General features: G+C 39.7%; 1 long non-coding RNA gene across 5 annotated transcripts in view; it reads left to right on the forward strand.

Moving 5' to 3' along the window:
• Positions 1-24417, forward strand: part of LOC115378551 (uncharacterized) — a 172966-nt gene that overhangs the window by 70341 nt on the left and 78208 nt on the right. The window lies entirely within an intron of this gene.

Below are 24417 nucleotides of genomic sequence, written 5' to 3' on the forward strand. Positions count from 1 at the left end.
CGGAGCGAGTGGTGAATTACCCCTGCTCCCTGCTTTTTTATATATATATATATATATATATATATATATATATATATATATATATATATTTTTTTTTTTTTTTTTTTTTTTTTTTCAAACTGCCAAGTTGCTAGAAATCTATAAACTTAGCTGCCTAATCCTGAACGCTAGGCCTAGTGTTTCTCTGCCAGAGCTATCTGTCAAGAAGAAAGCCTACTGTAGTAGGCTACCAGCCACCACACCATCTATAGATATTGATCCACAACAGAGCAAGAGTGGACGTTATTCTTTTCAATAACTTGAACATCTAATGTTAGACAATTGAAACTTACCTGACTGTTCTGTTTGGCCAGTAGGTGGTAATGCCATCCAAAAGCTTTATAATCCACTGTCAAGTCAGCAATTGTGTTCCGAGTCTGTAACGCTAGGCTACTATATAAATTTACTATGTCAATTTTGTTTTCCCTCCTCATACTCTTCCAGTATAACACGCTGCTCATCCGCCGTGAAACATGCTGTGTTTTTCCTTGTTGCTCATGTTTGTGATTGGTCTGCTGCCTCAGACTCCGCCCCTTATACGTGCGCGTTCACGGCTCTTGATGAGGCGAACCTGGATCGACTGAGCGAGTTGATAACCAGTGTCGTGATACCGGTTATCCCCGATCACCATGATCTCCATTAGTGTAGCCGGTTAGGTCAGAGAGATCCAGGGAAAACTGAGCTTGCTTCGTGATACAGGCATCAGCTGTACTGCTACTGGTAGTACTAGCTAAGCTAGCTAATAAGTTGGGTGATTCAGGACTTCTCTCATAAGCGCTGGAGCTCGATGACTGAGTCAAGGTTTGTTTTATTAGTAGTGGACTGGACTGGACACAGCAATCCCGGATTATTAGTTAGACTTTTGTTTGTTAGCACCAAGGCGGGGACCTCGCAGAGCACAGATCACAGACACATCACAGATTCGCCTGCGGAACAGGTAAGTTATGTGTTGTCATGCTAACGTTATCCGATGGTCTTGTTGGAATACCGGTAACTGTTAGCCTTATTGTAACCATGGTAACGTTAGCTAACGTTAACGTAGACGTCACTTGTTTTATGTTGCTGTGCAGCTTGTGTGGGCGGGCTAAGTTAGCTATGGGTTAGCCTATTGTTGACTGCCTGTTCACCTGTTGTACTGTAACCCAGAATCATCATTAATAGTAATATGAGCGGAGCGATTGCGGAGCGGAGTGGAGCGGTATTTAGAGGAATTGGGGTGAGCGATTTGGTGCGAGGTGCGGGCCGCAGGGATGGTTGGAACGGGGCGGTGCGAGCAAATTGCCGTTACTGAGTGAGTTTGGTGCGACTATTTCTTCCGCTCCGAACCGCTCACGTACTCTGGTCTGCACACGCTAAGATTAATAATTCAGCGCATCACTTTCATCAAGTTTGACAGTGGTATCTTAAGGAGTATGGATAATTGGAAAGGATGGATCATCATGCCTGTCAACAGATGCTGGTAGGAACACAGAAGGCAGGACGGGAGCCAGACATCGTAGCTGAACATATCCTGTAAATAAAAAAAATGTTTTATCTTGAAACAATACATTTTGCTGTTCATTCATGTCTAATACACCATTTTTGGAAACCTTTGTCAGTGTTTCCCCTGGTTTTCTTTGGGTGTATATGTCTAATGATAGTCATACGAATGTACTAGCACTGGTGGCTAATCACACTTACAGCCTGCCTAGCCTCAACCCAGATGTCCATTGATGTAATTTGCTGCCTGTTCTCTAAATTTTGTGAAATGTTGCCAAAAATAAAACCTATGCCTAACCTTAACTATAACATAGTATAGTATATGTTTAAAGGATAATTTTGGTCATTTTCAACCTGGGCTTATTTTTAAATTTTTTGTCATCATGTCAGTTGTGTTAAGATTGCCATCTCTTACTTCACTGCAGAGATTTATGTAGCTTCACTTTACTAATAGCACTGTACTCCAGTACACAGCGAAGAGGCTCTGACCATGAACTCCCAAACACCTCCTGAAACACATCTTTTAACACACACACTACAGTTCCACATGTCTGCGATTCAACACTTGTCACAACCTTTCAGCAACCTAACAGACAATTTGATACTTTTTTAGTCTCATACACTCACTGTTCATTCTGCTGGCCGCCAGAAGATGCAGAAGAGTGGCCTTTTATTACTTCAGCCTGAGAGCTTACTTCACATGTTTTCATTTGTTACAACATCAATATCCAAAATCATTTGTATTTCTGAGTTTAAACACAACCATTATTGAACCACAGCATGTACTTGTGTTTTGGAGAGCAGGGTTACTGGTGATCTGGAGGTGCGTAAAGCTCTACAGTGAAGGGCAAAATAAAACATTTTGAATGCAATCATAATAGCTAATAAAAACAAACAAAAAAACAAACAAACAAAAAAAAAAAAGCTAGGTTAATAAGACCAAGGTTGAATATAACAAGAATTATCCTTTTGTCATGCTATTTGTTTGCTATCCTTTTTAATGTGAAACTAGAAAATGTTTGTCCTCATGACACGCAAACCATGTCTCAGAGTTCCTGTGTATTTCATGAAATTTTATGTGACTGGGTTTCGTCCAATTATATCCCTTGTCAGTGTTAACAGAAGCATAGCTGGTCAGCAGATTCACCAGCTAACCTGTTAAATATGCAAATTTCTGTCATTAAAATAACAATCGCTGAGTGTATGCACTTCAGTGATGGGTTATTTGAAAAAGAAGGTTTTCATAATGATGCAACAAAGATATCAGCAGCATCCACAGTCTGAGGAACATCACGGGTCAGGGGAAAACATGATTATTGGATTTTGAGTAATCAGACTAAGCAAACGCATGTCAACGCGTCTGTCATAGTCTGGTTACTCACAATAATCTGGTTTCTTGTGTGCATGTAAATGTAGTGAATAACTCAGCTATATATGTTAGCCTATATTATGAGTCTGTGGCTGTTTCTGAGCTTGTACGCACATTCCTTAATCCCTCACCCCACCTCCCACTGGCCTGAAATGGTTTTATTCAGTGATGATCATGACATTTTGTGGTGTCTGCCATCCTCTGTGGGCGTGTGTGTTGACTGGGCATGGCCATCAGTGAGCTGGGTCATGGCTACCAGCGCGAGGTTAACAGTGATTTCATAGTAACCACAATACAAGGGGAAAGCAGTGAAAAACCAAGAGCAGCAAATGTAATCGTGCAGCAGACAAAACACATCTGAACACTGTCATTGCTTTGCTTTAATTGCTACTGTCTGGGTGTGTGTGCTTCAGCACCTGTCACTGCAGCTATAGGCTATAAGTTGCTGTTTCAACGTGGACAGCCTGTCAAGATGAGCAGTGATGTTGGGGCAGAATTTTTCCAACTGAGGGGGAGGAGGATGGTACTTAAATTACACTTTTTGTCAAATGTTGCTTATTGTAATGTTAACATTATGTTTAGACGCTATCTGAAGGGTTTACTGATCCAGTTAAAGAAAGCAAACTGTGGCTAGCAAGCTTTGTGAACTTGCCAGGGGGCGACATCCTGATGCTTGATGTGGTTTTGGAAAGAATGTTTTCTGAACTGTCATCACAGATCCATAAGAAAAGATAGAACCTGTCAAAACCTGCATGATTTGAAGCTTTTAATTCATATAATAATGTTAGTCAGGAAGCTTTCTGTTGGGAGAGGGAGAATTGCTTGCCACCTATAATGGTTCTGTTTGTTTTTTTGCTCTCTTGTGATTGCGTGGATTCTTTTTATTTTTTTAATCCTCTTTCTTACTTCTCTTCTAAAAGAATCTGGATCTCCAAAACTGCAGCAGCTAAACTGACAACATAGGTCCCAAATACAGTATCACCCTCTACTGAGGCGGCAAAAATGACATCAGTTGGCCCAGTGGTCGCACTATATTAACAGTTTCATATTTTGGCCAAAAACATTGTAACCATGAAAAATCTCAGTGCATTTGGCACATTGAGCTCGATATAGTGTCTGACTGGTATGGAATTTTTGATCGAATTTGGAGGGGAAAATTTCAAAATTACCGATATAGCAGCCAGTATAGTGATTTTTTTTATCTTTTTTTGAGCTTGAATAAAAATTTGTGTACAATGTCGATTTTGCACCGATATGACTATGCGAAGGTACTCACTAGGCTGCTTTTCTTGAACAAATAACCAGTCAACTGGTGAGCATTTAAATATCTAAATTTCCAAAAGTTTTCATTCAAATGCTACCAGATTTAACCCAGACTCTTCAGATGCTACATTTCACATGCTTCAAAAGGCATTCAGATCAGTCAAGCAGTGAGTCTGCAGTGATAATCAGTGTATGCGCAACATTTTCTGTTTCACCAAATATTTGACAATACACATGGAATCAGCAGAAGTTTGTGTATTTTTTTTTTTTTTTTTCAGAATTTTATCACCAACATTGTGACTAAGTTCACACAGACAAAAACACACCAGCCTGTCACACGTCATTGCCTCAAGGTGTATAAAGGTCTGTGGGAAACCACTTCTCCTTATAAGCCAAGTCCTCATTGCCAGGAGTGTGGTAATTTACATAATATGGCATGCCATGGAAAGGTTATAGCAAGTTGAAGACTGCCTATTGTGCTTGGAACCAGTAACATTCTGCTTGCGGCTATATTTTTAATTTGGAGATTATGAGTGATGACAAAGAGGATTTATTGGTCATGTCAAGTCAAACTTGTTCCACAAGGGGAAAGTTGCAGCCAGGCATACACCGAGGAAAAAAAAAAAAAAAAATCACATAATGCAACAGAATAAGGGTGTATGGATAGAAGTGAAAAAGTTCAGATACTGAGACACGCAACACCTGCTGCTGGTGGCCATATGAGCATTGGCCCCCTTATCAGCACACATGGTGTGACAAGGTGCTGTCAACTTTTAGGATCCTTTTAGGATCCTCAGATATTGCTGTTCGCTGGTTCACTCCTGAAGTCAAATTGGAAATCGTTGTTGGGGGGGAGCCTTAAGCAGCTGCATATTTTGCTTTATAGAAACAGAGAGAGATAGCGACTGAGAGCAGCTATAGGAGAAAATGGCCTCAGTGTCTGCATGTGTGTGTGTGTGTACGTGTGCGCATTCCTCTGTGTCATTACTGGTGTGTCTGTGTGTATGACTGAGAGAGTTAGCTTGAATTAGAATACAGTTAACATGCTCAGCTGAACCGTAAATGTACTCAGGGCCACGATAAGCAACATCATGGGCCATTTATTTCATATCCAGAAAATAAAATCTACATTTAAATCCAGACAAGTTAAAAGGTAGCAGTAATCCGACTCGCTATGTTTATGTAATTGAACAACAGACAGTAGCGCATCTGCTTGCAGAGATATCACACGACTCCCATATTTACATTTGTTATCCCCTGCCTCACACTATAGAATTAATAGGGAAAATTAGGATCCTGCCCCAGGCAGTAAACAAAGAATTAGATATCACTGCAGTACAGAGCTGCTGTAAAATATTGTTGAACCTCTTCTGAGAACAGTAGTGATACAAAAGCAATTTGCTTCATTCTCACAGTCTGAGGGGACTCCATGGGATACCAAGGCACTATCAGCTTAGATATCATAATTTAGATTAAACACAAACTGCAGTGTTTCACATTTTGCTATGGGTGTTGTTATGATTCATTTTCATGTTCTGTATGTTAAGGATATAAAACTATGCAGGAAACCAAGATGTTCTTTTTCACAACAGATCCTCGTGTCAGAGCTTTCTCAGAGGCTTTTAAAATCTGTGCCATTACAGTAATTTCTTGTCCCTAAACGTGTGCATGGATAGTTAAATGGTTAAGATCCCCACATCTTGAGCCACATGTGTGTCCCCAGTAGCCCAGGGCTGAATCTCACTTGAGCATCCTTTCCTGTTTCCCCATAACTTGCTAAAATAAGTAGAATGGTTTCTCTTCAAGCAAGAATACTGAACATGATTTTTTTTTCATGATAAAGTAGATTAACAAAAAGTTACAGTATCCTACCATCACACTGTGAGCACCATTACATAGGACTGTATGCACGCATCCACATACACACAAACACACAAACACTTGACTTCCATGGCAAATTTCAGCCTCAGGTTTTTTGGCTCATGACCAACCTTTTTTGTAAAATTTTGTGCAGGTCTATGAATCCATTTGGAAGTTATGCAGCTTTTTGCAATAGGCCACTCCCAGTGTCACACTCAGTTTTAGCCAACTGAACACAAATACACACCTTCACAGAGACACACACACACACACCTGACCTCCATGCCAAATTTCAGCCTCCTAGGGTGAAAACTGCGGCCGGAAAAATTTTTGTGGACCACCCAACCAACTGACCGACCGACAGAGTGATCTATGGAGTTGCTGTGTGCAGCTAAAAACACATTCAGCGACACCTGCTGCCTACATAACATAGAAAAGCCTATTTAATTTCGAGAGAAGGGATGTCTAATTTGCAATTGTATCATCATGAAAGGAAATGCCACATTAATTAATACATGGTTTGCCTGTGCGAGACCACTACACAGATGCAATTGGAGCCCCTTGCCCACATTTGCACAGATTAGAGCAAACCATCAAACAAATTGCTCACAGTGTAAATGCTGGGTTTGAGTGCAAACTGCATTCAAATGAAATAATAAAATGGCTAGCCAGCCTGAATTCAGGCAAAAATGCTACTTTTCCTTCGATCACATTGTCATATTTGGTATTTTCTTCAAGAATCAAGTAGTGGGTTATGTTAAATGCATAAATTTAACTAGCTAGCCAACTGCTCCATTTATGGTGAATATTATAGTGTTAATTGAACTAAATTTCAGGCAAAACACTGCTATATAGCTTATTACTCAGAACTCATATATATCTGTTGATATATTTCAATGTCACAAACAATGTAAACCTGAATGGGAGGCAACATACAGTTCGTCTTCCCTCAGTGGATATGGCCAATGAAAAATGCACGCTGTCATTTCTGCTCTGCCAGTTAACTGTAAATTGTGTGAAACAAAGGTCTAATTTCCAGGTGCTTGGTTTCATCGCTTGCTCTGGGATAGGTTATTTGGAAAGTGGCTGGATTCTGCCCTAATGTTCCCAAGCTTTCATCAACAAAAGTTAGGCTCCAGGCGCTCATTTTATCCACATACCTCAGTGTTTCCTCTATCTGTATTTCCAACTGGCTGAAGTCTTTTTTTGTCCTGGCTGGGAATGAGAGAGCTCTCATGGAGGTGGCTGGAGGGCTTCCTGATTGATTAGACTTCTTCAGAGGGAAAAGTGCTGAGTAGTTCTGAGGCTGGGAGTTTGGTTTGAAACATTGGGTTCATGTAGCAGCTGAAAATGCACACCTTGAAGATCTTGTTTACTGAAAGCCAGCACAAACTGTGTTGATTTGGATTGTGTTGAGAGAAGCGTTTCAAAAAAATGCGCTGGGGATTTTTGCAGGTGTCTGTGCAGGTGCTTTTGAATCCAGTGGACCAGTGCATTTCTTGTTCAGAGCCTCAGGACATTTTGACACTAAAAACTCATGAACTCAGTTTGAAACAGCCTAATACAAACATCGCTGACCTCTTACTTTAGTCAGAGTGAGGGAGAGCAAAATTAATGGCTCTTGGGCCATGTAGGCTTTCTTATTTTTGACTTGTACAAATAACACAATGCAGCAAAAACCAAAGTATCTGAGCCAAGTAGGGACAGAAGAAAAAAAATGTTTCTGGGACACCAAAGCTTAACATCCCACAGCACCTCTGTCAGTATACAAAGCCTGCTCTGTGAGTTTAATAATATCCCTATGCAGGAATTATGCAGGGTGCCTTCAGGCTTGGACAAACTTTCCATGCTCCACACCCGTGGAAACTGCGGACTTGTACTGGGTGCACAGAAGTGTATGAACGTAAGCATGCTCTGCGTCGGTTTGGCATTTTGCATGTCTCCCAGTCCATTCTCCATTCAAATTGGTGGTGGTAATGCAACATAACATTGTTTGCCAACTGCTGTAAAAGTCAAGAAGAAGAAGAAGTATATGCATTAGGACGAGCAGCCCTGGCTTTCTCCTGCGTGGGCTCCCTGTTGTGTTGCTGGGGAGTCCTTGCACAGCCTTTCTTCAGAACAAGCTTCCTTTATTTTTATCTGGAGCATCTGCATAGGGGTCTGCACGAACCCTTGCGGACACAGGCGAATGACAACATTTATGTCACACAGACCAAAGCCGACCCTTGCTGACATGTGGACACGCAAAGTATAATTTGGCCTTTACTCACAACATGTCTGAACTCAGAGAGAGCACACAGCTCAGTTTAGATGAACTGCTTCTCCATTATTGCCAGCTAAAGAAGGCAAACAGACAATGCCAACATCACAAGACAGACGCACTGAATAGCATAGTTTAAGTGTCAGATCTGCAAAAAAGAGAGCCTTTTGCTGTGAGCCAGGGAGAGAGGTACACTGACAGGACAAGTCCACACCAAAAAATTCTGAAAAATCTCCATTTTTGTCCTACCGTTCATTCAAAATGTTTTTTTTTTTTTTTTGTGCACCAGAATTTGAGCTTTTTTGAAAATGCTCGGGATGAATTTTAAAACATCACCCTCAGGTTGTGGTGTAGCCTGCAAAAACAGAAACTGAGGGTTTTGTGATATATGACATATAATATATGGTTAGGATGAAGTAATGCAAATGGTGTTATGTGTATATATATTAAAGAAATTTAAGCATTTTCGGTGTTAGGGTTAGAGTGAAAATAACTTGACTTGAAAATGGCATTTTCAGATTTCTGTGGATTAGTGGACATCACCATAGTTAAGAAAAGAAAAAGAAAAAAAAACAGCAACTCATCACCGTGGCCTTTTCATTGTCAAATAATAAGACAGTGGTGTTGTTGACTGTCATCACTGTTCTGAAGTTTTTGTACCTCTGATTTGTATATATAATGTTTTCTAAAAACTGTGACCGACTCGAAGTGTTTTCAAAGTTGCACAACTCTTGAGCCAAACTATTAAAACTTCTTATGAAATGACCTCACATGACGTCTGCTTCCTGTAAAACAGAGTATCTTAAACAATGACATCATCCTTCACCAGTGGGTATAAATTAAAATTCCAACCAACAAAACCCTCAAAAATCTTCACACATCCTCTCTCAACTACCTATCCCATCAAGTAAAATTGCATTTCTCTCCCAAACTGATATTGTATTGGTTTGCACTTGTGAATGATCCTTCCTGGTACCATTTCCCGCCCAGATACCCTGTTTCAACAGGAACTACATAAAATAAATAGATGGCTTCACAGGGAAAATCAACCACTTTGCGCATGTCCTGAGTGGATTTGCATGACACTGAGAGCCTACATCACATGTCCATCAGGTTTTGGTAAATTGAAAATTGTGGTATTTCACACCACAATTTTGTACATCAAATAAGATGGCTGTAACTGTGAAATGCCAATTCACTATCCTGTGATTTCTTTAAGCTGAGAATATTGAGGACAGGGCAGAACAAGAAAAGTGCAGTCATTGTGTTCAGAGCAACTTCTGTCAGAAATTCCAGTCCTCCAGTCCCCCAGCCAATATCGCTCCAATATTGTCCAGCAAACAAGGGGATCCCTTTGGTAGTCCCTCAGACAATAATTTTTCCCTGGAGGTATTACCCCAAGACTGAAGTCGACTGCACAAACTGTGGGTCTCGGCTTTGTTTATTAGAGACTGATGCTTCTGTCAACCATCTTTTAGAGGGTCATTTCATTTTAGCAAGGGGTGTAGCAGCTGTGCAAACGTTTTCTGCTATTACGTTAAGGTTTGGTGGTCGAACAAATGGCATCAAGCTAAATAATGAGGAAGAGCCACAGCGCTGCAGAATCCATAGCTAATTAGAGCAGCTGGCTTTTAAGGCGGACAGTTTGACGAGAACATCAAGAAAAGCATGTACACTGCATGTCAATACTGTTTATGTTGCTCCCTCTAACACCGTGCTCAGCAATATTGGATGGGTTTCAGTACCTATAAAACAGACTGAGTAGACCATGAATGGATGCTGCGTAGGGCTATGGATTGGAGGCCTCAGCATAGCGGCTGCCAAAATGGGCTGGTTTAAGTGATCTCAGAATATTTCATAGAAGTATCCCGGGTTGAACTGTGGCCGCTGTGACAGCTCTGAAGAATCTGAATGAGATGTCATGTCTGCCAGCACAATCTGTGCTGAGGAGAGCTTTGGACTTAATTTAGTTCTCATTGTTGTTAGAGCTGACATGAGGATTTCTTGACATAAGGATTTCACGATGAGCAGAAGAATAACCTCTAAAGACATGTTGTTAATTACTAAGTGCGTATTTATCGGCGTCAGCTTGGATGATAGATGGGCACGCTGCGGAGGAACAGGGAACTTCATTATTTTGATAGGATTTCTAAAGGATTGGCTAATTGAATTTAGCTATTATACCACTTATCATTAGATATGTAATGAGCAAGTAATGCTCTGCCTGTGAAAGTCCACTAATCAATGTTGACATTTTCTGTGTGCTGCGCTCTGATCAGTCTGAACTGTGTGGAGGCTGGCTTCATCATGAACATATCGGACTATACGATAACATCATCTTCCATTTTCTGTGTTTTTGATTTGATATCTGTAATAAGTTTAAAGTGCCCAATGTTTTGACAGGTTCTAAAACCATTTTACTGTCATTTTGCCTGGAGTGAAATGCAGGGTGAAAACCTTGAGTCTTGACCATGAGAAAATAATATTTTCTTACCAGGCCATGTGTTTTCTCTTCACCAGAATCTCTCATAAAATCCTAATTTTTGTCAACTATCTCATGTGGGTGGTGTGGCTGCAGTACTCAAACAGAAGGGAGAAGTTAATTATAAGTAATTAGTCCCATCTTAAATGAATCATAAATGCTTTTTTCTTGGTGCGGAAAAAATAGACTTTAGTGTTTCATTCAAAGTAAGATATGCATCATGTGAAAAAAGTGCTTACAGTTACAGAATGATTGGTGGAAAAGAAAAGCACATTTTGGGTTATTAGTCATTACTTATAAGTGGGTGTTAGTTCTGTGTTACAAAACATCTCAAAATCTTTACTCATAAAATAGCTACTTCTTACTCCTGAGGATGAACTAATTCCTATTTTAAAATGTTAACTCTTAATTTATGGTAGTATATTTTTTTCAGAATTAGAAAGTATTGGCCTATAGCATTTTGGAACCAAATCCTTCATATGTAGGCTGTTCAGTACAGATTTAAAAAGTATAAAACCAGACTCAAGTGGTACAATGTTATTAGTTTTTCTTGATGTATTTCAAGAGACCTAAAAACCCTAAGCAAACACTGTTTAATCTGTATAATTGGAAAAAATCAACATGTGCTAAGTGTAATCTTCAACAGCATGGGCTTGGCTGGGCACAGTCTGCCCTTTACAAAAATATAGGTGTTTCAAATAATCGGTTTTATGGAGCATAGCTGTAGAAATTGACCACCTAATCACTGATATTAACTTTAAAAAACCTCTCTCTGTATTTATTTTGTGCTAAATTACAGATATCTTACTCAATTTCCATGGTGACAGTGGTCACGGTATGAGTTGATAAGTATCTTTTTTTGACTACTGTGTGAACACCGAGTGCTGAGAGGGAATTTGCAGAAAATGAAATCATCATCCAATCATGTTGTTTTCTAGTTTGAGGCAGGTGGAAAGCCTTTCTCATTTAACACAGCAGCACTGCTGGAAAAAGCAGAACCCATGCGAGGAAAATTTAAAAAGCAAAACCATATGAAGACAATGAAAATGCAGGAGTTGAGTAGAAGTGGAGTGACCTTGAGCTAATGATGCTTTTATCGGTGAGGAGAAATAACAAGCATAACTGTCCACCTTTTCAACACATCAGTGCTTTTTCTGCGAGTTGCCACATGTTTTTTCCAAGGCCATGAGAGGAGAGGGGGAACTTTTGAAGGACACTGCTGTGAACTTGGACTCTAATCCGAAGAGCTCAAATGCATCTGCTTCGTGTCTCCAGTTCCAAACTGAAGTGGGCTTCCTCTCCCCCCTCAGTGGAGTGAAATTCGTAACCATTGATTCTGGCAGCTAGGCAGCTCCCGTAATTAAAAAATTCTATGTGGAAGATGGTAAACACAGCTCAAAGCCAAATGTGGCAGGGCATCCTTAATGAGATTTCAGTGGAAAAGCTAAGCAACCAGCCTGAAGAATCGATACAGTTTCTCTCCCCTTCTCTCTCAAATGCTTTTGATAATCTTCTCTAAGGCCCTGATCAATTTGCACTGATGCAACTCATTAATAATACTTGTCCAGGTCTACTAAAATTATGTTTAAGACTTAGAAAAAGAGCAGAAAAATAACTCCAGTAATACCAAATTTCTTCATTTAAGCACAACTGTAAATTTGTATGGCTACAAACATAATACCTGGACTTTGATTTAATATGATATTGCACTATTTTAACAGGTGTATAGATGGTGGAAACACTAAGGCACAGCTCGCCAAAAATAATACCAGATCACTAAACAGGTGCTAGATATTATAGGCCTTGTTGCATTAAAGTTTCAGGCTTTATTAACATATCATCACTTAATATCTTATGTCTGAGGGAGGAACAAAATCAATAAGCCATTTACTTCATTTTGTATCTTGAAACGGCTAATCTGTACTCCGCTCCCTCGGCTGTGACCTCAAAACCCAACTGTACTTTTGGCTTAAAGAGGGCGAAAAGGATTCAGCAAAGGAATGCACTTTTCCATAGACACCCTGCATCTATTTCAGGCTCATGGAAGAATGCCAACAACCTGGTATGGCAGAAACGTTTGATCATAGCAGGAGACCAGCCTCAATCAAAAAGAGGAAGGAAGGAAAAGCATGCCAGTATTGCTCACCCTTCCTTCCAGTTTCCCCATAATGAGCTGATCATACTTCCACATTTACCTGTTTGATTGACATTAGCTCTGCAGGGACACCTTGTCAAGATAAACAGCCCAGCAACGTGGAAAAGCCTAGATAAAAATACATTTATCATCTTTCTGGACCATTACTTCCCTCAAACTCACCTAAAATAGAGAAACTGTGACACTGTGATTGCTTTTTCTTTTCCATTTTTTTTTCTTCTCTTCTTTCTTTCCCCAGGGTTACCAGGTTTATTTTATAACAAGGTGGAGGAGAACATTTAATATCTCCAGTGCCTATAATTAGTGAACATTCTCACATTTCTTAAACAATGAAAACAAAACTCATTCATTTTCATGTGGGTCAGACATAATTTTCCTCGAGGTTAAAACAGGACAGACAATGATTAACGGAACTCGGGTTAAGTTAATTTAATTATGTACCTCAAAATCATTTTCTGCTTGACAACATGTACTTACTATCATAGTGAGGGAATATTTGCTATTAAACTGCAAGAGGGAAAAAAACAGTGTGACTGTGCATATTCTTGCATACTACATCTAGTGTAATCAAATACAATGCAATATATTGCACGGGATTCGCATCGTCGTACACTTATCAAGGATAGCTCCTTATTAAAATGTGCCTGTTTGATATACACATGCATAAATGTATCTTGGAAATAGCATTTAGTCTTTTCTGAAAACACAAATAAGCTAGAGAGCAACTGTGCAAGAAATTGAAAAATCTAACGAAGGAACAACAGAAGGAAATCCCAGCAGACCTTCAGGCTCCGAGGCAAAGAGTAGAAAAAGTACAGCAGCCCAAGCAGCCCACAGCTGGAGATAATATTGTCAGTAATTACTCCCATCCCTACTGGGCAGCGGACCTCAGAGTTGTCTGTTTCTCTGTCATATCTGGGCCAGCCGCTCATCTCATTCCAGACTGCATCGGCTCTGTCAAGCATCAGCAAGGGGGGGAGGCATTAGTGGACCCTGGAGAGGAGCGGGATGAGGTGATAAGAACATCACAGGGAATCCGGCTCATTTAATGCTACAGACTGCTGAAAGTTTGGCTTCTCATCTGTAAAAACAAGTGTGCATTGCTGTTATGCATGTGGGTGTGAATGTGTGTGAGTTGCGAGTGCGTGTGCATGTGTTTGTTTAATCCTATTTAGGCATTTATGTGCAATTTGTCACTAGAGTTTCAACACAGCATTAATAGGGCATGTGTAGAATAGTGGTTATGTATAGTATGCCATATCCTATGGTGCAAAATGGGCTCTGTCAGTTAAATTTGGTGTGTGGACAGTAGCTGGCAAAAATGTTCAACATCATATGAAACAACTCTTTCAGTGGTTTTCTAGAAAAATGTAATCAAAGCCAGAAATTGTAAAATCCCTTAGCATTGGAGTGGTTTGAGGAATCCTTTTTTTTTTTTTTTAGAATAGTCATATTTAAGTAATAACCCATGAGAGGCTGTGATTTATAGTGATTTTAGAAGCTAAGAGGTGTTAGGCATGAAATGAAGCCAGGCATCTTTTTCATGTATTGATTTATTTATAAAACAGTGTTTAAACAGCATTGTATTATAGCAGAAAGAATGAACATGCCCAGTTGTTGATATTTTAATAGAACACTGAAGTGTTTTGGAGCTTCTGGTTCAATGACCTTGCCAGGAGAATTTGAAAAAAGCATTCGGGTATAACCTGCAGCATAAAACCTCAAAACTAGGTTTGAAGCTGATACTAACTGCTCTGCCTGACATCTTTGTAATTTATTGACATGGTGTGGAACAAGTTTAAAGCTACAATGAAAAAAAAATCACTAGCATTAGCTACCTTAGCATCACAGTATTTGGCACTGAATTTAACTTCTTTGAAAGTGTTTCTGGTCCTAGTGGGACAGTAAATAAATGTTTAAAGATGGATGAAGTCGACATGTAATGGATCCACACTATGGTCTTTCTTATGCCACAGTTGAACGTATTTCAAACACAAAATTATTAGTAAAGGGGAAACAGAAAGAAACCTTATTCATTTTCGCCCAGGACAAAAATGAAAGGATTTGCCCTTGAAGCCCTGACTACTTTGGTGCTACTACTACTACCACTACTAATTGTAATAATTAACATTTTATACTTTCCCCAAACATTATATTTCTTCAATGCAATATCAGTACGGTTGATTTTTGTTTGGCACATTGATTTTTCAAATTTCATTTGTTTTGTGGCCACAAGTGTGTGTTTATCATTTTTTTATGACACAGCCGATCAGAAACCAGAGCTGTCTGGATTATTAAAAATGTCTACACAAAGCAGACAGAGTTCCCCAACACACCAACCATCACTACAAGAGCAGTGATGGTTGGTGTTGACCAATTGGTGTTGACCAGCAATCATCCATCAGTAGTGATGGTTGATTGATTCCTGATTGATGATTGATTGCTGACTGATTCCTGTCCCCGGTATGAAAACAAATCTGCAGCAGATCTTTGTTGTAGGAAGACGTGTACGAGGAGTATAAATCCTCCACTCCGGGAGAACTAGTGCCACACATGCTTGACCTTTTTGCTTCTAAAGCCAGAGTTTCTGGAGAGCACTCTATCAGATAATTACTTCAAGCTTGAGCAGAAGCCGTGAAGCTCATGCAGTCAATACAGTAATAGCAACTTGATGATCCAGTAGATCATTTGTTATGTTTCGGGGTCTAACGCGGCTGTCATACATATAAACCCTATAATTTTAGCATGTGGTGGCCGGGATGTAATAAAGGCGATATATTTGGTTCTGTTGTACCTGATCAGTGTTAGATTATGTAAAGAGCCAGGGAAGCCGATGGTCTCTGAGTGGTTTGCTTCATTGGATTGAGCCCCTGAGTGAATCGATGCACTGACACTAGGATAGTTCTTGCGCCATCAGTCAGCCAGCCCATCTCATCATACTGTTTATTCAGCCACGGTAAATAACGACGACCTCCATGCGAGCCCAAGCCTCTTCCTCTCATTACTCAGGCATATAAGAATATAGACACACCAAAGAGTGTCAATTATTTGTACTGGCTTGCGCAGAAGGGCAGAGGGAAGCTCCACAGCAGGTAAATGTGTCTTCACAAAGCGGAGAAAGAACAGATAATGGGCTCATATGCATAATACCGACCAGGGGGTTAGATTGAACTCTTCCTGTTTACCGACAGCATGGCGAGATCCATAAAAAAGGTATCTCGGTTCAGATGGAATTAGTCAGCGCTTGGTGCTTAAAGAGCATAAGGCACATAGCACACAGGATGCACTGTTTTTTACTGAATGTTAATGTAATGCTTTCCCCAGACCTCAATAAATGACCTGTGTATTTGTGATGTTGTCTTAGAAACAGAGTTACTAATGACTGTTCAATAAGTGCTGACTCTTTTTAATGTGGTGGCCGATAAAATGATGGAGATCCAACATTCACGCTGAGCAAAAAATATCCAGCCTCGCTCCACAAAAACTGGATTAAGGATGTTGAAAGCAGTGTGTAGCACGCTTGTGTCTTTGAAAGATCAAGTATGTGCGAAGAAGCTGATGGCATGGCCATTACAGTAGATCATAAGTGTCATACAAGGAACACGGGATTATTACGCTGAAAAGGTGAGACTAAAATAGGCAGTGAGATAAGTTTAATGCATCCAGTATCGTTTCTGAAGGTGGAACATGTGACAGAAAGTCAAGCAGGTGACATGTGAAGACCAATTACAGGGCCTGTGCTGCCTGAAACACAACGTATAAGACCTTGCTCGGCCTCCCTAATTCTGGGGAGAAGATGTGCTGCTATTAATATTGCACTTCCTGCTGAAGAGCAAAGGACATGACTGCCTCAAATTGACAGAGGCACACAAAGGCCAGTAATCAAAAGCCCTTATACTGTAATGAGGCAGAAATATTAAACAGTACATCCTTGCCTTTGATCCACAGCACCACCTTTGGGTATGATAATCAGTGGGATGCTAATGTGCAGAGTGCTAACAATAGAGACTAACTGCCTTGGATAGGAGCTGAATGCTGAGTATGGACTTAAGAAGTGATCGCTTGGACTTACTGTGGTGCGTCCAATCATATTGGAGAAACAAAGTGGAGCAGGCTTTCACCGTGTTGTGATGGTTGAGGGCACCTTGAATGACTTGACTGACTGGCAGATTTGCAAACTAGGGGAGGAAAATTCATCAAACTAATGCAGAACCCACTGTGAGAAATGAAATGTGTTTTATCAACTGCGTAAACATGCAAATTCAACGCCAAAGCGACGATGAGTGTGCACCACTGATGATCCAAATAAGAAAAATTTGGATATATGCAAATATCTAAAGATGCCGCTTGTCAGCGTCCATCACTTCTTCGCGACACTGAACACCACAAAACAACAAATCATTTCCTACTCAAATCTAAGACAAGAATCAAATCATTACATTTGGAAACAGCTGCTTGTTAAGTTTATGAGGTACACATTTCAGTTCACAGGCTTTAATATAATGCATAATTTAGCTCAGCAAGGCACTCTTGTACCCTGAGATATTTACAATGATATGAAATGCAATTGGCTGCTAGGATACAAGGTTAAATGGGCCAGCACTGGTTTTCAGTAAAGTGACCAATCCAATAGCAAGGCAATCAGACAGTCTGGCAGAAATGCACAGTTATCAGCTGCTGTATGATCAAGGCTCATACCCTCATTTTCAAAAGTCAGCTCAATCTGATTGACCAGTGCATCTATTTATTTGGGTACACACAGCAGGTCCTTTGATCCTGCAATCAGCACTGTGTAGAGCTTTGAGAGAGAGAAAGTTACACAGTAAAACCTAATGGCTTGTGTAAAGAATAAAAAGGACTGGGAGGCTACACTTGTCACTTCACTGATTCTGATTGCAACAAATGGAAGAGTACCTGCAAGTATGTAATTAAAAGCAGTCAGATTGTGAATGTTTTGGAATGATAAATGCAGCTTCTATCCAGTAAAGGTATAATTTAGGCAGTTATCATTCACAAAAGCATTTTGGTATTGATAGCTGGTCTCACATTGACAGCCAAAATGGTATGTTTTCTCAGCCATAACTTGCACACTGATGAGTAAGTGGCACAAGCGATTTAATTGTCTTGGGTGGCTGGTTTACAGCTTTTTTGTGGAGAGCAGCATCAAATTGTCCTTTAACCAAGACAACAGCATATCAAAGTGTTTTATAACCATAATAAGCCAAAGTAGTTAGTAATCACAAGTTACAACTAGTTACTAGTTAATCACTTGCAGTGAAAGCTGGTTGTCAAATAAAAGAGTGAAACTGAGAAGAGAAAACCAAATAAGTGCAGAGTAAGAGTAAGTGCACTGCTACAATTCTAGTATGACCAACATACACTTAGAAACAGTCCATTTTTATATAGATTCTTACATTTTGATTGTTTTTTGTTTTTGGCATTTCTACTTTATTGAATAGTGACAGTTGAGAGAGACAGAGAAAAATAAAGTTTTAAAAAATTCACAGTTGCGTTATTCAAGTAGTGTCAAACTGGGCATCTGCTGTCCAAAAGCAACTCTTGAAATAGTAAAGATTACATTTGTTAGCATCACTTCATGTGAATCCACAACTTTAGCCAGCATCACCACTATAATATCAGTAAGCCCTGCATAAACTGATTAGAGCATGTATGTCTATGGATATTCTCATTTATCCAGGTCATCGTTCTTCGTTCAGATTGTTCAGATTAGAGCATGTATGTTTATATTATTTCTTTCATGCACTTCTGGTCACCTTTGTTTGTCATGAGTACAAGTTTTAGCTTACCAACACAAATAATCCTTTCCCATCATTCAGCTGGTGGTAATGTAAATAATTTTAACACCATAATATCAGCATATATCAAAAATGTTAATATAATTATATCACTGTCAGCAAGCCAAAAAAAACCCCAAAAAACCTTTTACTTGTTTTTTTTTTTTTTCGTTTCTTTTTGTTTCTTTCAAGCCTGCAATCAAGATTTTCCCTCTGATTGTCAGATGTGCAAATTTCATCTGGCAAGCATAAAAATGACTTCTAAAAAATACCTTTTTTCCTGGAAGCACATAATATTTAAACTAAAATGTTGATAACTCCAGGCGCATTGGTGAAATTATGTAATTAATTGTCCATTGACATGTTGACCTTCTAATTAGGTTGCAGACGGGCTCGGTCCACTGTTAAGAATAATAATGCGGTTCTCAGGCTGCTGCAGTTTCAGCCGACAAAGAGCTGTTGTTAGACTTACTTTGATGCTGTCATGCCACTATTTAGAGGCCTTTTGTAGGTAAATGTCAGCATAATCGGGAGTATTTGATCTCAGTGGATTTGTGGTTGGTGTTAAATTTGTTTTGCTGCCTCTCTGTGTTCGAATTTGATGTTCCTTATTCTCTAGTTCGGGTTATGTTTATTTTGTGTGGCTTGTCTTTGTTCTTTGTCTATGCTGTAACAACTTTTATTTGTTTTAGGTTAGCTGCTTCATTTTCTGAAAACAGATTACTGCAAAAGTAGTTACAGTAATAATCTTTTTATAGCAAGATTGAGAAGGTTGGGGCAAAAAAAAAAAAAAATCCCAAACATTGTGATGCTAATACTTTCAGGGACCGATGAGCACAACTGACAGATTTTACAGCGTGTAAGTCAAAGAAGGACTTTTTCTGAGAGATTGACAGCCACAGCCAACGATATCATGACACAGTGCACCGCTTGAGGGATGGGACTGTGACACCGGCGGCTCTGCTGGAGAAAAGCTCTAAATAATTGGTCGTCATTGTCTTGCATGGGGGGAAGAAAGGCAAATTTGCGCCCCTCCCACAGAGCTGCTCCTCACTGCTGCAGCCGTTCCCAGGGCAGCACTCACCATCTAAATTACCCATCACGATCTTTCCATACTCTCTTGATAAACACAGCAAAACATTTTAATGAGGTTTTCACAATATGTCTCCTCATGCAGCTCCCGTTTGCTCCAGAAAAAGTTAAATATTCATTCAGGCATGTGAAAATGTTTATTGAAATATATTTTCAATAATCAAAAAAATCCCTTTTGTGTACTGGGAATAAAAGGACGTTTTGCTGTAGAGGGCAAATTCATTGTTTCTTGCGCTTTAATAAAACAATATATCACTGTAACAAGGATGGACAGATACTCAGGGAACAGGGAGACAGTTATGTGCACACAGTTTATTTGTAAAACAACTAAACAAAAAGTTGGCCACGATAAACAAAACAAATCTCAAGGCTTTCTCAGTTGTGTACGGCCTCGGGAGGCGAGGTTGTGTTAATGCTGCTGGTCCCATTATCACTGCAAGAGAGCAAGCACCGGTTAATTACCCCTCATATGATACCTGTGTGAACATGGTCATAATCCTCTAGCTCTCACCTGAGCCCTGCCCTGACTGCTGCACTCTCTCAGAGGGAAGTTAAGGCGATGTTTTCCGTATTTAACCTTCAGCTTTTGATGGAAATAGTGATTGACAGAAGAAAGAAACTTTATTACTTAAACCTACACTGTGCGGTTTTAGAGCCTATTAACAATCCTGAAACTAATGTGTGCTTTGTGGAGACTATTTGTGACTTATTGATGTAAATCAATTAGGGTTGCACCGATAGTAAAATTCTGGACTCATACTGATACCAATGTTTAAAATAACAATTTGTCCAATAGCCGATGACAGTATTTTTTTTTTTTTAAACTGAACTGTTTTAAAATCTTTTAGGCTGTCATTATGCAAGATTATATTATATCTTTGGAATGAGCACAAATTCAGTCACACAAATTTATGAAACAATCTTAATATAACTTTCTTTCAAAGATGGCAAATATTCTTTTTGTGAAAAATAACTGTTAAAAATAACTACAAGTGAACACATCATGATAACATAATTTCTCTTTGCCTGATTCTCACATAATAGAGCTTGAACGCATGTCAGTGCAACTCCACACAACCTGTACTTATGACGAGGAGCTGCCAGCAGCTCAGTGAGAAGAGTCCTGGTGACCTTGTTCGACTCGGATCTTCATCCTCATCTCTCCTCAGTCTTGACTTGTAGGCCGACTCGGACATGAAGATGCGGTTCTCTGTTGTTGGCGGTTGGTTTGTGTGTCACTGTCATGTGTCTGAACCTCAGTTTACTCTCTCTAACTAGCACACAGTCATAATCATTACATTTTTGGGGGTTTTTACACCTCAGTCAACTAAGGGGGCAGTCAGTGATTACCTGCACAGCAAGAGAAGAGACGGCCAGTCATAGTCAGCGTCTGGTAGTGGAGCACAATTTGTCATTTTCTAAGTGACAGGCGTAATAATAATGATAATAAAATCCCTTAAAATACCTTTTGTCCTGAAGGCATCAGCGGAAAATGTTTGTCCATTCCAAATACATTTATTTCTGTTAATGGGACACCATTAGTCTCGAGCCCTGGACAAAAATGGATAGATAAATATCAGACACCTCCACTGGTGAATCTCAACTTTCTGGACCATAGGCCAATGACAGTTAACAAGGCCAATATTGGCTGATACGAATATTCCACCGATAAATGAGTCTATCAGCCATGTCCCTTTTTTCAGCCATTTACTCCTCCTCTAAAATTTGTTGCCAAAATCTGTGCCAGGGTGGAGCTCCTCCTGCTGCTCACACTACTGTTTAAAAGAAGTGCTCTCTTCCCGTCCCGCGGACACACAGTGGAGGAATCCATGCAGCCAGCGAGTGACACAAACAAGGCAAGTGGTGCCGCTGAGCTCAAAAACCACATTGTGAATAGGAAAGAAAGCACAACAAAACACAAATAAATAAAGAACTTGCATGGAGAAGTGTGTGGGCGAGAAAAACAGGAACAGTGCTCAGCAAAGTTTGTCCTAGGCTGGCCTCCGCGGATCCTGTTTGAGGGGGGAGACAGGGAGGTGGGGGTGGGAAGTGATGAATTTTACTTTTAAATATTAACCTATGTTTTTAGTGAAATATTACAGCATTACAGTTTGAGTCACTGCTATTATTGGGGACAAGGAGTAATATAGTGGCCTCATTTCAAGCACTGCATTACAAGTGGTCGAATTGTAAAACCTGAAGATTCACTAAGAATAACATTAAATATAATTTAGTTGATGTCGATAACCCTAACCCATCCAGTGACAGGATTATTGGTCTATTTGTTGTGTCTTCAGTTTGTGAGCCTTGTTAGCTTATTGGAAAGTTACACAGTAAACAGTAATATTAAGAAGCAGTGGCATTATTGAATAACTGGGATGAAGTTTTTCTTTATTTCTCCAAGAAAATATGACACGAATATCAAAATCTTGCCTAGAACCCTCAGCCCAGCCTATAAACACGTGCAATATCAATAATGGATGCATGGAGACTAAACTAATTGACGCTTAAAGGACAGGGCAGGCAAAACTTCCTCCACTGTCACCGTGTTGAAACATTCATGTAACAGGATTTAAACTGCATATGACACGAACAATGTTTCCCTTTGAAAAAGATGCTGTGTATTTCAGTGTTTTTCCAATGTTTTTTTTTTTTTTTTTTGCCCCAGGTGATGAGAAATATGCCACTGGCCTGCGGTTATTGCCTCCGGGGTGATCACATTCCAGATTAATTTTTGAGTCATTTTCATGTCATCTCAATTTAGTCAAGTTTTTCCTGGCCCAAAGAATTCACCCCTCGCACACACTCATAAAAAACACATAAAAACATATATTTTTTTATTGGATTCACTGCCTGGTTAATTGTTGCTTAGGTGAATATGAAATCCCGTCCTGGCCACTCTCCACTACTAGCTGCACTGATTAACCAAACGCGTGTATGATAAATGTATAAATAAGTAAATAACAATGAAAATATAAATTAAAAAAAAATATGAAATTAAAACCAACATATTGACCTTGTTCTAGGCAGATAAGGGAAAGCCTAGCTGGCGTTTTTAGTTGTTTGGTTGATTATTTGCATAACTTAAATATTGCAAGAACTCACCCCAAAACCATAGTCGTGCACATAATACCAACATTTCAACAGTTTCTGCACAAATGTATGTTGTAAAAGAAGGGGGAGGAATAATAGCTCTCAGACATGTTAAATTATGTGCTCAGAACAAAAGATTATGGGTGGGCATCTTCCCTGAGGCGTGTTTTTGCCTCCTACCTCAAGACGGATGTGTTAGAGGAGATTCATACTCTCCGTAGCACATTGCATTATCGTGCCAATTCAACACCATATTTTCACCTGACCTCTTTGTCTTTGTTATTGTGTCTTCAATCAGTGTTTTATGTGGGCTACAAAAGGTGCAATTAACATTGCCCAGAGCAGCCTCTTTTTTGGCGACTGAGGAAAGAATTAGTGGTGTGAGGAAAGGGGGAAAGCAAATGGGTAAGTAAAAGAGGGTAAGGGGAAAGTGGAGTGGCTGAGTGAGGAAAATGTTGAACAGAGCAGGGAAAGTGAATGTCATCAGATCCTTGGAGAAAATCAGAATACATAGCTAAATATATACCTAAACGGTGTTGATTTATGCTCTACATTGTTGATGCACTGTGTTTTGGAAATTAGAACAGAGATCATATCTCGCTACTATAATTGGGAGGTGGTCTGTTTGTCTGTTGTGCATCCAAACACATCGAACACATCAGACAGCAGGGCTCATCACTCCTCTGATCTGCCTCATATAGGTATCACACCATTCATAATGACTTCAGAAATAGTCTTTACTATGTTAGTTTTGGTGATTTTGCAGTGTTTTCTCTATTTTTGCGCTAATTCATGGATCTGAGACACTGGGGAATTGGTGGGCCACATTTCCCAGACACCACGTTGGTCCACTCTTTGTTTCTCTTTTGCAGTTTTTCTGTGTATCTGAGACAATGGGGAATTGGGAGAATTGGCCACATTTCCCAGAAATCAAAAAAGCAAAAGAATCTCCACAAAAAAACAAAGAAGAATTCATAAGTTGTCTTTATTGGTGCGCCATTTTACCTTTTGGCTTGAGCGAGTCTTCCTGGGTATTTACCTGAGAGATTTTTCACGAGGCGAGCTCACAATATCAAGAAGCTAATGTCTCGCTTGAACTCACTAGTGTCAGCATTCAATCCGTGTTCAAGTGGTTCCACTAGCGCTTCTGATTAAAATCAAAGAAGCTTATTCATGTGTTTGTCTGCCAGTCTTCATGAGCTGATTCGCGTGCGAGAGGCGAGGCGAAGTCCCACTGTGCCACAATACAACATGCACGTGATTCCCTGATGAAAAAAATAACATGAATTCACCAGTGAAATAAATCACATGGTTTTGGAACACATGTGATCTACAGCCACATGAGATTTAATTATTTCACATGTGAAAAAAACAAAAAGTGTGTTCCAGAATCACACGTGGTTTATTGCACATGTGATTTCATCTTGCTTTCACATGTGGAAATTCTAGTTCAGAGGCAAATCAAATGTGAAAATGCTAATTCCACATGACTTGGTGTGACCAATTTTCTTTTCACGTGGAAAATTTCAA

Source organism: Myripristis murdjan, chromosome 20 (genome assembly GCF_902150065.1).
Source record: "Myripristis murdjan chromosome 20, fMyrMur1.1, whole genome shotgun sequence".
In the NCBI taxonomy this organism is placed as follows: domain Eukaryota; kingdom Metazoa; phylum Chordata; class Actinopteri; order Holocentriformes; family Holocentridae; genus Myripristis; species Myripristis murdjan.